Source organism: Rhynchophorus ferrugineus, unplaced genomic scaffold, assembly GCF_030347505.1.
Source record: "Rhynchophorus ferrugineus isolate W39M unplaced genomic scaffold, kcgeb_rfMv2 rfM661, whole genome shotgun sequence".
NCBI classification, from domain to species: Eukaryota; Metazoa; Arthropoda; class Insecta; order Coleoptera; family Curculionidae; genus Rhynchophorus; species Rhynchophorus ferrugineus.
The window spans coordinates 1-13,555 of NW_027473238.1; the positions used below are offsets into that span (position 1 = coordinate 1).

Below are 13,555 nucleotides of genomic sequence, written 5' to 3' on the forward strand. Positions count from 1 at the left end.
ATCGCTACGGACCTCCATCAGGGTTTCCCCTGACTTCGTCCTGACCAGGCATAGTTCACCATCTTTCGGGTCCCAGCGTGTACGCTCTTGGTGCGCCTCTTCTCGCGATGAGAACGAGACGCCCCGGGAATGCGAAGCGGCCACTTTTAAGGGTAAACCGCCCATCTTCCCTGAGTTCGTGCGAGACGAACTTTCACTTTCATTACGCCTTTAGGTTTAGTGATTCCCAATGACTCGCGCACATGCTAGACTCCTTGGTCCGTGTTTCAAGACGGGTCCTGAAAGTACCCAAAGCTATAGCGTCGCCGATCGGTCTAGGTCTGTTCGAGAACCTCGTCGCCAACAGTCATCAGAGGTCGGAAACGGCACCGGGTCCGATTACCGACGTGCATCTGACGCGCTTGCGACGAGCCGAACGCTAACGAGTAGCGGCCTTAAACCATTCGGTATACCGTCGAGCGAGTCGACCGCGAACACGAGGGTCCGTAAACGAAAACGGCGCGAACCGCAGTCTACGGTCTCCACCTCGAGCCTTAAGCCGACGCCCAACGGATCGCGACGTCCTACAAGGAGAAAAGTGCACGCGTTCGTCGCCGGATCGACGTACGAAAGGCGCGCGCAACGCCGAAACGTCACGTGTCACGCGATCGCACGCCGCCTACTACGAGCCGCGAATGAATTTCTCCCTTCGACCTTTCGGGTTTCTCAGGTTTACCCCTAAACGGTTTCACGTACTCTTGAACTCTCTCTTCAAAGTGCTTTTCAACTTTCCCTCACGGTACTTGTTCGCTATCGGTCTCGTGGTTATATTTAGCCTTAGATGGAGTTTACCACCCGCTTAGGGCTGCACTCTCAAGCAACCCGACTCTAAGGAGAGATCCTCTCGCCGTCAGTCACGGTCGCTACGGGCCTGGCACCCTCTATGGGCTGTTGCCCCGTTCAAGATGGACTTGGACGCGCGACGTAACGTCGAGATAATGGACCCTCCCGAACACCACATTTCCCGGCGCCCGATGTCGGTCGCGGGATTCGGTGCTGGGCTAATCCCTGTTCGCTCGCAGCTACTAAGGGAATCCTAGTTAGTTTCTTTTCCTCCGCTTAGTAATATGCTTAAATTCAGCGGGTAGTCTCACCTGCTCTGAGGTCGCTAGTTTAATATGCGTGGCGCTCGTAATCATCATAATAATGAAGATTAGGAGCCAATACGAAATATAAAAGTTTAGAATGGAAAAGACGCGCCGTCGAAAAACGGTGTTTTCTCCCTCGTATTCGAGAGACAACGCACCTACGATCCGACGTCGATTAAAAACTAATTTTATCGGATACGACGATCGTATTAATGGTGCGCGCTACGTTTATCACAAAAACGTGCGAACGACCGTTTTAAACACGTCTCATCCCTTTCATATTCGTACGACCCGTACGAGAGAGTTAGGTCACACGTACGGGTCCGCTGTCACGTTTTAGAACGTCGCGATCGAATCGCGCTTATACGCTCAGCACGCTCAGACATTTCTCGTCGATCGCGAAGATCAAAGAAAATCCGAGCAGTCTTGAAATGAGATACGACCCTCAGCCAGGAGTGGTCCGGGTATGAGATCCCAGGACCGCAATGTGCGTTCGAAATGTCGATGTTCATGTGTCCTGCAGTTCACAAGTTGACGCGCAATTAGCTGCGTTCTTCATCGACCCACGAGCCAAGTGATCCACCGTTTAGGGTAATCTTTTTTTAAGTTAGGTTTTAAACGCATATCGAAACGTTTCTATTATAAGACGACGACGACGCGCGCTCACGTCATAGACAGCGCTTGCGCCCCTTTCGCAGCCGCCGTCGACTTTAAAACGCTCTTACGGTTTATTTTCGTCTTCTCCACTACACACAACGAGAGGAGCGGAGACAGACTACTCGAAATGGTGACGTTCGTTGTAAATTTTCGTCGTCTCACCTCGTACGACAACAAAAGAGCATACGCTGATCATAGTTTGGCAATATTTTCGTAAACTAAATCTCACCCTTTTGGAATGAAACAAACGAAGGGTGATAAGATTTTCGTAAACTAATCACATTACCGATCATCGTATATGTTCGTCGATATGAGGATCGAAACGTCGATTAGAAATATAATTGGCAAAATCGTTTTATTTTGCGCTCGATTTGTCCATTTATAACGAAATCCGTCGTAGGCCGACGATTATTACTCGTCGTCCTATATAACAACATCTTCATCGTATATATCTCCGCTTTCGGGCGTACATCTTTTAAAACCATATATTATAGGTACCCGAAAACAGCTACGTTGACGACGTCGAAATTCGATCGGAACTTCCGAACTTCGTAGATGGCTCTTTAACGTTCGACAATGATTTTTACAGACTTGTACGTTTACCTATTATATATATATAGGCATAACAACACACTGTAATGATCCTTCCGCAGGTTCACCTACGGAAACCTTGTTACGACTTTTACTTCCTCTAAATGATCAAGTTTGGTCATCTTTTCCTACACATCGACGACGCCGAAACGCCATCGCGTGTCGATCCGAAGACCTCACTAAATCATTCAATCGGTAGTAGCGACGGGCGGTGTGTACAAAGGGCAGGGACGTAATCAACGCGAGCTTATGACTCGCGCTTACTGGGAATTCCTCGTTCATGGGGAACAATTGCAAGCCCCAATCCCTAGCACGAAGGAGGTTCAGCGGGTTACCCGGGCCGCTCGGCCAGGGAAGACACGCTGATTCCTTCAGTGTAGCGCGCGTGCGGCCCAGAACATCTAAGGGCATCACAGACCTGTTATTGCTCAATCTCGTGCGGCTAGAAGCCGCCTGTCCCTCTAAGAAGAATAGTTTGTACGCCGACAGTAAAAACCGCGCACGAACCGCGAAACCCGAAAGCAACGCGGCCGGCGGGCCTTTAGGATGTCAAAAAGCGCCTAGTTAGCAGGCTAGAGTCTCGTTCGTTATCGGAATTAACCAGACAAATCGCTCCACCAACTAAGAACGGCCATGCACCACCACCCACCGAATCAAGAAAGAGCTCTCAATCTGTCAATCCTTCCGGTGTCCGGGCCTGGTGAGGTTTCCCGTGTTGAGTCAAATTAAGCCGCAGGCTCCACTCCTGGTGGTGCCCTTCCGTCAATTCCTTTAAGTTTCAGCTTTGCAACCATACTTCCCCCGGAACCCAAAAGCTTTGGTTTCCCGGAAGCTGCCCGTCGAGTCATATTAGGGAACGTCGACGGATCGCTAGCTGGCATCGTTTAAGGTTAGAACTAGGGCGGTATCTGATCGCCTTCGAACCTCTAACTTTCGTTCTTGATCAATGAAAGCGTTTTTGGCAAATGCTTTCGCTTCTGTTCGTCTTGCGACGATCCAAGAATTTCACCTCTAACGTCGCAATACGAATGCCCCCATCCGTTCCTATTAATCATTACCTCGGGGTTCCGAAAACCAACAAAATAGAACCGAGGTCCTATTCCATTATTCCATGCATACAGTATTCAGGCGAAATTTTAGCCTGCTTTGAGCACTCTAATTTGTTCAAAGTAAACGTGCCGGCCCACCTCGACACTCAGTAAAGAGCACCGCGGCAGGATTGAGTTGGGCCGTCGTAACCACGACGCGCACAACACGCACGCCGAAACGCACGCGCGACGGCGACGCGACACGACTAAGCCCACCGGCAGGACGTCTCGCGAAAAACACGCCAGTTAACACCGCGAACGATGAACCGGCGGCGCGAGACACAAATTCGACTACGAGCTTTTTAACCGCAACAACTTTAATATACGCTATTGGAGCTGGAATTACCGCGGCTGCTGGCACCAGACTGGCCCTCCAATTGATCCTCGTTAAAGGGTTTAGAGTGTACTCATTCCGATTACGGGGCCTCGGATGAGTCCCGTATCGTTATTTTTCGTCACTACCTCCCCGTGCCGGGAGTGGGTAATTTGCGCGCCTGCTGCCTTCCTTGGATGTGGTAGCCGTTTCTCAGGCTCCCTCTCCGGAATCGAACCCTGATTCCCCGTTACCCGTTACGACCATGGTAGGCGCAGAACCTACCATCGACAGTTGATAAGGCAGACATTTGAAAGATGTGTCGCCGGTGCGAGACCGTGCGATCAGCTTAAAGTTATTCAGAGTCACCAAGTTGTACGATGACGAGCGCGAACCCGAAACCGATTGGTTTTGATCTAATAAAAGCACTCCTTCCATCTCTGGTCGGAGCTCTGTTTGCATGTATTAGCTCTAGAATTACCACAGTTATCCAAGTAATTGTGGGTACGATCTAAGGAACCATAACTGATTTAATGAGCCTTTCGCGGTTTCACCTTAATTCGGTATGTACTGAGACATGCATGGCTTAATCTTTGAGACAAGCATATGACTACTGGCAGGATCAACCAGGGAACTGTTCTTATTATTTTATCGACACGAAGCAGATAAAACAAATACAGACACAGTTTATTTTATAAGTTTGACTTATAAAGAAACGTGTGCGTAAGACGACGATATATAATATATATCGACGACTAATAAAAAGGAGGTGCATGATAGCGCGCCTAGACGACGGAAAAACCGGTCCGAGGCGCCACGCTCTTACATTTTAATATTAGTTGTCTAATAAAACAAAACGATATCATCATCTTAGACACATCTTTTGTTTTTTTTATACACAACCGATCGACTAGGCACCCAATTATCTCGATTATCGACGACGATCGTCGACTACGTCGAAAATTGGATGCCGCAAAATATCGTTCGGCGTTTATAAGACCTCGAAAAACATTCTCTCCGAACCCTTCGCTAGATAGAAATATATAAAGCGACAAGGAAACCTCGTACGAGAAACGTTTCGTGATTTTTTATTTTATTCTCGCTCGGAGAGCAGAGAGCTATCGCAAAATGTGTTGCTGTTTTATGAACGTTCCGATGAAAAACCGATACGTCCATAAAAATAATAATTCCAATCGCATATGAATCGTGGATCATCTTCTTCTAACGAAGCCGAATGTTCCCGCCGAATTCGCGATCTCGCAGTGATACCGTCGTCGTCGTCGTACGCTTCCCGATATATCGAAAAAAACCGACCAGGAAGAACAACGAAACGACGATACAAAATCGCGAGAGCGTTACGAATATATAATAACACGACGAAATACGCTTTTTATTTAGATAAATAAAAAAATACGGTTCGGATCTTATATATTAACATATAATATGTAATACCACCTTCGCTGATCAAAAGCCACTCGGTAAAAGTGTCACAGCGCCGGTCGACCCGACCCGTCGTATCCGTCTCTCGTATCGCCCCACGTAGAAGCGCACACGATTTAAGCGCGGGTCTCTCGCCAGCTATCGGAAATGTATGGGTGTTTTAGAACAGATCGTTTATACGGACGTTGCGCAAATTTTTCGTTTTTACGTCTGCCCGTTCTCGTTATTATCGGAATGTTCCGATGAATAAACTTTAGCTTTAGACAACGTGAACTTCTAAAGCAATAATTTTAACCTCTCGTGTTAATACGTCCTCAGGCCGTTTCTAGACTGCCGATCACGTTCTTTAAAAGTCGGAAAATTCCGATCCATAAAATTATGCTAGTAGAATGTAAAGATCCTTCATAGGATGGATACTGTCACATATCGATACGGCGATCGGAGTAAAACTGTTCTCACGTATTTCAGGACATTTTAGGTTGTTACGTCGGCCCGTTCGTTATTATCGGTATATACCTATGAATAAATGTTTTGCTTGTAGAACGTAAGATTCCAAAAGAATGATTCGCCGAAACGATGGTGCACCCTTACGATCGGATATTTGCCGCTTATTGGCCATTTTCTATAATTCATCCGTTAGATATCGTTTATCGACTACGGATAAGGTTTTCCGATATCAGAATGTTCCTAAGGATGATTCGAAAGTGATTTGAACGAAGAATTTGATAGAATGAATCCTTTATTTATCCATTGAGTACAGGGTACGGAGTGTCTGCGGGGTCAGCTAATATATTATATTTCTCTCTCGACGTAATGGTAACTCGAAGTCCGAACCGCGCTCATGAAGCTCGGTTTCAATCCAATCCATGTTGGTCGGTTCCTCGAGAGGAACGCCGTATCTTCGCGGTCGACCGCCTAATGAATCAGGTGGTAAAAGTCCAAGCCCAGCGCGGCAACGGCAGGCGCGTTCAACGTTTTAACTGCCAATTCTACGGTCATTCATCGGCCAACTGTAAAGCCACTCCGGCCTACGTCAAGTCCCAAAGACAGAAATTCCCCGCCGAAATGCACCAACTGTTGAGAACCATACACCGCAAATTACTCGGGATGCAAGTGCCGACCTACTCCAAAAACAACCAAACCCAAAAGACCAATTCCTCCCCCCACTCATGTACGGGGAACTCAAGATAACAGTCGTCTGGCTGGTCTGGATTCCACTAGAACACGAACCCGATCTCCATTGGCGAAATACTCTTCGGAACATATTCAGATGACCAAGGAGATTTTCAGGCCATTTTCAACGCCATCAACCACACAGCTATTGGAAGAATTACTATCGGCCGGGATAATAGATGAGTTGGAACTTGGGCTTATTGCTCCAAGCGAACCAACTCACTACTCCTCCAATCGACCGACAATAATTGACTTTTTTATCTATCAAAATTCGAATCAAGCCTCTGACCTGCAAGTACTCCAAGATATCGATTCTGACCACAGGCCTATCCTCCTCACCCACCATCAGCGATTTTCCACTGAGTTCCACTGTCCCCAAGCAAGGTCAACCTAGTAAACGAAAAAAAAAGTATCTTCTCTTTGACGATCCTCATTATATTAGGACGATAGTTCCATTCTAAATTCTTGATTAATTACAGTTCCTATTTGTTCATTTCGAGACGTTCCCGTGATTAATACTTATCGTGTAGAAATTAGCCACAATCCACAATTAGCCACAGTTAGGAAAAATAAATTAATTATCATATAGTCATAAACGTAATAAAAATGAATACACATATTTTCGAAGTCACTCCAGAAATACTTTACCTTATTTTTAAATAACAATCTCGGGCCGTACCATTTTTACAAAACTTATTCTATATACTTACTATATAACAGATTATAATGATATAATATAATTCAATACAATAACTACAATATATATATATATATCTGAAAATTCTGTTTTTATAAAATGTCAGCTACTGTTTAACATTTCATTTTTTAAAATGTATATCCAATTGTGGTTCTGAAAAGAACCGATTTTGCAGGTAAGTAGTATATTGAAACACACATAGGTATGTGAATTAATTTACTTAGAACTGGTATATTTGGTGACTGCTTTGGTACCTTCGCTAACGGCGTGCTTAGCCAACTCACCGGGTAACAATAACCTAACGGCGGTTTGGATTTCTCTGCTCGTGATCGTTGATCTCTTATTGTAATGGGCGAGACGCGACGCTTCGGCGGCTATCCTTTCGAATATATCGTTCACGAAAGAATTCATGATCGACATGGCCTTGCTGGAGATACCCGTATCGGGATGAACCTGCTTTAAAACTTTGTATATGTAAATCGCATAGCTTTCCTTCCTCCTGCGCTTCTTTTTCTTGTCGCTCTTAGAGATATTTTTCTGGGCTTTTCCGGCTTTCTTGGCCGCCTTACCGCTTGTCTTCGGTGGCATTTCGAAATAAAAATCCCGACGTCTCACGTACCTCAAAGAGTACTTAACTAAAAAAATGCCTTTAATTCTAGAACTTATAACATTCGAAGGAACACTTCTAAGCCCCGCCCATAGCCCGAGTTAGAGTCTGATTGGTCGCGTATGATATAACGAGTTTGGCTCGCGGACAAAATTCCAGGCCGATCTGTAAGAAATTTCCAGTACCGTTTTTGATTTAAAGGTGAGCAGTATCTAACAACGATCGAGATTAACATGTCCGGACGTGGTAAAGGCGGAAAAGTGAAGGGAAAGGCGAAGTCTCGTTCCAATCGTGCGGGATTACAATTTCCTGTCGGTCGTATTCACCGACTTCTAAGGAAAGGAAATTATGCCGAACGCGTAGGGGCCGGTGCTCCCGTTTACTTAGCTGCCGTAATGGAATATCTGGCGGCCGAAGTTCTCGAGTTGGCGGGTAACGCCGCTAGAGACAACAAGAAAACAAGGATTATCCCTAGGCATTTACAATTGGCCATCAGAAACGACGAGGAATTGAATAAACTGTTATCTGGCGTTACTATTGCCCAGGGCGGCGTCTTGCCTAACATTCAAGCAGTATTATTGCCTAAAAAGACAGACAGCAAAACCAAATAGATAACGCAAACCGTTTAAAGTTTTGCATACGCCCTTTAATATCGGTCCTTTTCAGGGCCAACAAAATCGTATAAAAAAGAAGTTAGAATACGCGTTCTTATTAAAGAATAAATATTAACTAGAAAATTTATAAATAATCTGATCTGTACTGAATATTCCTTTATTACTGTTTTAGAGTATCGATCGATCGGTTCCCTAATTAGTTACGGCTCTATCTAGAAAATAATCATTTAAGTAATAATAAGATAATAAATAAATTATATAAATATTCTTTCTTTTATAAAGTTATATTGTGGTTCTGAAAAGAACCGTTTTTTTTTTCTATTAAAAAAATACGGTCTTGGACGAACGTATTTTTTAGGGAAGTCGTAGCACGTCCAGGAGTGTCGGGATATTTGTAATTTTCAACTCCGTGTCTTCTTGATCTGACGATGAAATGTGTCGCCTGTTTAATATATCGTCATACGTAGTAGAAATAGTTTTATTTCTTTTTCTTTGGTGATACTGGTTTTTTAGTTTTCGCACCTTCACCAGCGGCAACACGAACAGTTGAGGTCGTCGTCTTAGCACTTTTCGGTTTAGGCGCCTTGGGCTTTTTCGTAGGTCCGGCTTTATTAGATTTTTTCGCTTTGGAAGGCGATTTCGGGGATCTTGCGGCCGTGTTGCTTTTTGCTGCTTTCGAAGATGAACTATTAGCGGCGGCATTGGAAGCGGACGTAGTCGTGGCGGCGGTAGATTTCTTTCCTGTTTTCTTTTCGACGGCTTTTTTGGCAGAAGCTTTTTTCTCGGCCAAAGTTGCAGATTCACCTTTCTTACTTTTAGCTGTGGTTTTCTTAGTTGAGGCGGAGGCGGCGGTCGTCTTTTTTTCCGTTTTCTCTGAGGTTTTTTTGGCAGACGCTTTTTTACCACCGGCTGTCGTAGCTGTCGCGGCACCTCCTACTGGTTTTCGTTTATTTTTCTGTCCGGTTTTGGCAGTGGCCGTTTTTCTTTTCTTCGTACCTGCGGCTGTCGTACCTCCTGCTTTACGTGCCGAAGCCGCTAATTTAAATGATCCGGAAGCTCCTTTGCCCTTCGTTTGTACCAAAACACCCGAAGCGATCCACGTCTTTATATATTTCTTTATAAAGGGCGATAATTTGTCAGCATCCACTTTGTAATTGGCCGCTATGTATTTTTTAATAGCTCTGAAGGAAGTTCCGCCTTTCTCTTTCAATCCTTTAATTGCACTCGTTACCATATCAGCGATCGGAGGATGACTAACTTTCGATTTAGAACTCTTCGCCTTGCTCGAAGTGGATTTTTCTTTCTTCCCTCCTGCAGACGAACCTGCGCTACCGGCTGTAGCTGATGCGGCTCCCGTAGCCGACACCGAAGATGAATTCGACCCGGCCGGTGTGCCTGTTGACGATGCGTTAACAACGGCGGCGGAATTTCCTCCACTCCCTTGATTCGACGAAGGAGAAACCGCTTGTCCGCTAATATCGACGTCCGACATTCTGATATAATTTCTTAATTTTCTTATAAGAACGTTCTAATCACGATTCGTTTGACAAAGTTACGTACGTGCGTATGCTTCTCGTTCGCGTATTTTAACTGTCTGGCGGTCGCTCTCATTTAATGCGTACCCTATATGATATGAGCCGAACGGAGGACTGAACGGTCGAGCGCGAACGACGTTCCATATTCCGGCTTCGTCGAAACGTTCATCGAGCTTGGAACCGTTTACTTATTTCTCATATTAAATACATAAATCCTTTAGAATATCATACGATTTATGTTCGAGGCGTTAAAAGATAAAACGTAGTAGAAGTAGCAAACTTTACCAATAAATTTTACGTTGACTATCGTCTTAGAAGGAAGCACAAAATCAAGCGTTGCTCTCGATTCCGTCGAAACTACCAATTTACATTCGAGTTATAGACTTTCGGTTATAACTATGAAAATATATCTTTTCAAATCTACGTCCCCCGATATATCGTCTTTTGATATAAATGCAATTCCGTACAGATCTAATGCTATTATTGGAGAAACGAGACATATTATTCCTAATTGATGCGGTACAGATTGTTCGTTGTCCAAAACGAATCTATATCGAAACGTACCGTTGTCGAATTAACTGTAAGAAAACAATGACATGAAAATTAACCGATCCTATACTAATATACTTCTTATTTAACGGTTTCTTAACACCATCCGAACTCTGGGTTACAATCGAACGTATCGGGTGAGCAACGATATCGAGACGTCTATAAGAATATCGTGTCAAACCCTTCTGTATCGATACAATGCTCATATATATTATAGTATATTTTGCTTCTTTAGTTGAAATCTGTTTTCATAAATAGTTATCTAAAGTCAATAAATACATGGAACGCGATCTCCATACATACGTGCGTAGAACTACCGTACCTTCTTTGAAATCTTAAGGATTCTCCAAGCTCATCGACGCGAAGTTTATCTCGGAGTATTTTCTCTCTAAAGGAAAACTATATTAAAGCTTCAACGAAGATTCGGTATTCGATTGTTCACCATCATTTACATTCTTGTCATTAACCTAACATTTATTATGAAATCTTATTTTAAACTTTATCTATCTTTTTATATTACGATCGTCTATTATAATGCAGTATATTTGTTACTTTACAAGTAAATCTTAGATGAAAGGAGCAGATATTTAATAAAATTTAACGTCATCTTAGTCCATTTTCGAATAATAAATTTCTTTTTTTATGCTAGTAAATTTGTGGCTCTGAAAAGAACCGTTGTTTTCTTTAGTTGAATAGATACGTTGTTCTGTTTTAATTGGTCAGCATATATAATACTTTATTTAACCGCCAAATCCGTATAGGGTTCGTCCTTGGCGTTTGAGGGCGTATACTACATCCATGGCAGTAACGGTTTTCCTTTTGGCGTGTTCGGTATAAGTGACGGCGTCTCTGATAACGTTTTCCAAAAATACTTTTAATACACCTCTGGTTTCTTCATAAATTAGACCGGATATACGTTTAACTCCACCCCGCCTAGCCAATCTTCTGATGGCGGGTTTCGTAATACCTTGGATATTATCACGAAGCACTTTACGATGCCGCTTAGCGCCTCCTTTTCCCAAACCTTTACCACCTTTACCTCTGCCCGTCATGATTTATTCAATTTAGTATTAAAAGAAAGCAAATTTATAATCGAATTGTGCAGCGTACACCTCGAATACTACGGGTAACTATTTCAATTTCAAATCCTACCATGGGTTTTGTTGAGTTCGAATCGGGTCCCGCCCACAGATGCTAGCCGGACCAATCAGAATATCTTCACACATTATTAAAAAGGGAGATTTCTTTGACACCTTCGATCAGTTTCCAAAAGTTCGTTGGTGCTTGCGCTTGTAATTCTTCCTACACGTTTGAAGTCAGACCCGTTTAGACGATGGCTCGTACCAAGCAAACTGCTCGAAAATCAACCGGAGGTAAGGCTCCCAGAAAACAATTGGCTACTAAAGCAGCCAGGAAAAGCGCTCCCGCTACCGGTGGTGTTAAAAAACCGCATCGTTACAGACCCGGTACGGTCGCTCTAAGAGAAATCCGACGCTATCAGAAGAGTACCGAATTATTGATTAGGAAATTGCCTTTCCAACGATTGGTTCGCGAAATCGCTCAGGATTTCAAGACCGATTTACGTTTCCAAAGTTCGGCAGTGATGGCTTTGCAAGAAGCTAGCGAGGCCTATTTGGTTGGTCTCTTTGAAGACACCAATTTGTGTGCGATCCATGCTAAACGAGTAACTATCATGCCTAAGGACATTCAATTAGCCAGACGCATTAGAGGCGAACGTGCATAAATGCTACGGCTGTCCTATATTAAGGTCGTTTTTTGTATTTATATGAAAAAAAAAGGTTCTTCTCAGAACCACCAACTTCTATTAGAAAAAAGAGACATTGATATTTTTTCCGTTTATATGACGCTTTAGTTATAATATTTGTGAATTGAATTTAGAATATTATGCTCACAAATATATTGTGAATATTGAGGAATCCTTAGTAATAAGGTGTGAACACCTGCTGGATTGACTTGAAGTTTATATCACGATAAGAAAGGGGTATCACATATACTGTTATTATGTTACCGTAAAGGAATGAATATATAAAATAAAATATTTTTTTCTGGATATTTTAACATTTTTATGAACGATTACTATATTTTAATTTATTTGACTTCGTATATATCCTATCTTCTTAACAATAGTTTATTTCTTTTTTTCTTCTTTAAACATTTTGGGGCTCTGAAAAGAGCCGTTTTCCACCCTTCATATTATTATGATCACCTTCAAAATAATATATTTCGTTTACTTAGAACTGGTATATTTAGTGACAGCTTTGGTACCTTCGCTAACGGCATGCTTAGCCAATTCACCGGGTAACAATAACCTAACGGCGGTTTGGATTTCTCTGCTCGTGATGGTCGATCTTTTATTGTAATGGGCGAGGCGCGACGCTTCGGCGGCTATCCTTTCGAATATATCGTTCACGAAAGAATTCATAATCGACATGGCCTTGCTGGAAATACCCGTATCGGGATGAACCTGCTTTAAAACTTTGTATATGTAAATCGCGTAGCTTTCCTTCCTCCTACGCTTCTTTTTCTTATCGCTCTTAGAAATGTTTTTCTGGGCTTTTCCAGCCTTTTTTGCCGCTTTTACCGCTTGTCTTCGGTGGCATTTTAAACGAATGAGATTCGCGACCTACCCATACAGCAAAAGATAAAAGACTAAACCGAAATATACCTATAGTCGTTTAATTATTTGATAAATGACGCTACACTTCTAAGCTCCGCCCATTCTTGGCGTTATGTCGTAGAAAGCTCTGATTGGTCGAGTAGGAAACGTACTAGTGTTTTGAGAAGTTGCCGAATAAAAGCTATTCGCTGGACAGTTCACTGCCAGTTGTTCATTCGTTGTCGAAAGGACGTGAGCGTTGTCGCCATTAGTTTTTCGGTTATTTTTAGTTTAAAAAAGTTAGCAATACAATGTCTGGACGTGGTAAGGGTGGAAAAGTGAAGGGAAAGGCGAAATCTCGTTCCAACCGAGCGGGATTACAATTTCCTGTTGGCCGTATTCACCGGCTTTTAAGGAAAGGAAATTATGCCGAACGCGTAGGGGCCGGTGCTCCCGTCTACTTAGCTGCCGTAATGGAATATTTGGCGGCCGAAGTTCTCGAGTTGGCAGGTAACGCCGCTAGAGACAACAAGAAAACAAGGATTAT

The 13,555-nt window shown here is 43.3% G+C and overlaps 2 non-coding genes across 2 annotated transcripts; both read right to left on the minus strand.

Annotated features, from left to right (window-relative positions):
• Window positions 1-1,566: 1,566 nt before the first annotated feature.
• Window positions 1,567-1,721, minus strand: LOC143206368 (5.8S ribosomal RNA). The gene has a single exon (XR_013008343.1). It is a non-coding gene; the product is annotated as a 5.8S ribosomal RNA (ribosomal RNA).
• Window positions 1,722-2,420: 699 nt separating this feature from the next.
• On the minus strand, window positions 2,421-4,409 carry LOC143206369 (small subunit ribosomal RNA). Its single transcript, XR_013008344.1, has one exon. It is a non-coding gene; the product is annotated as a small subunit ribosomal RNA (ribosomal RNA).
• Between the last annotated feature and the right edge of the window lie 9,146 nt (window positions 4,410-13,555).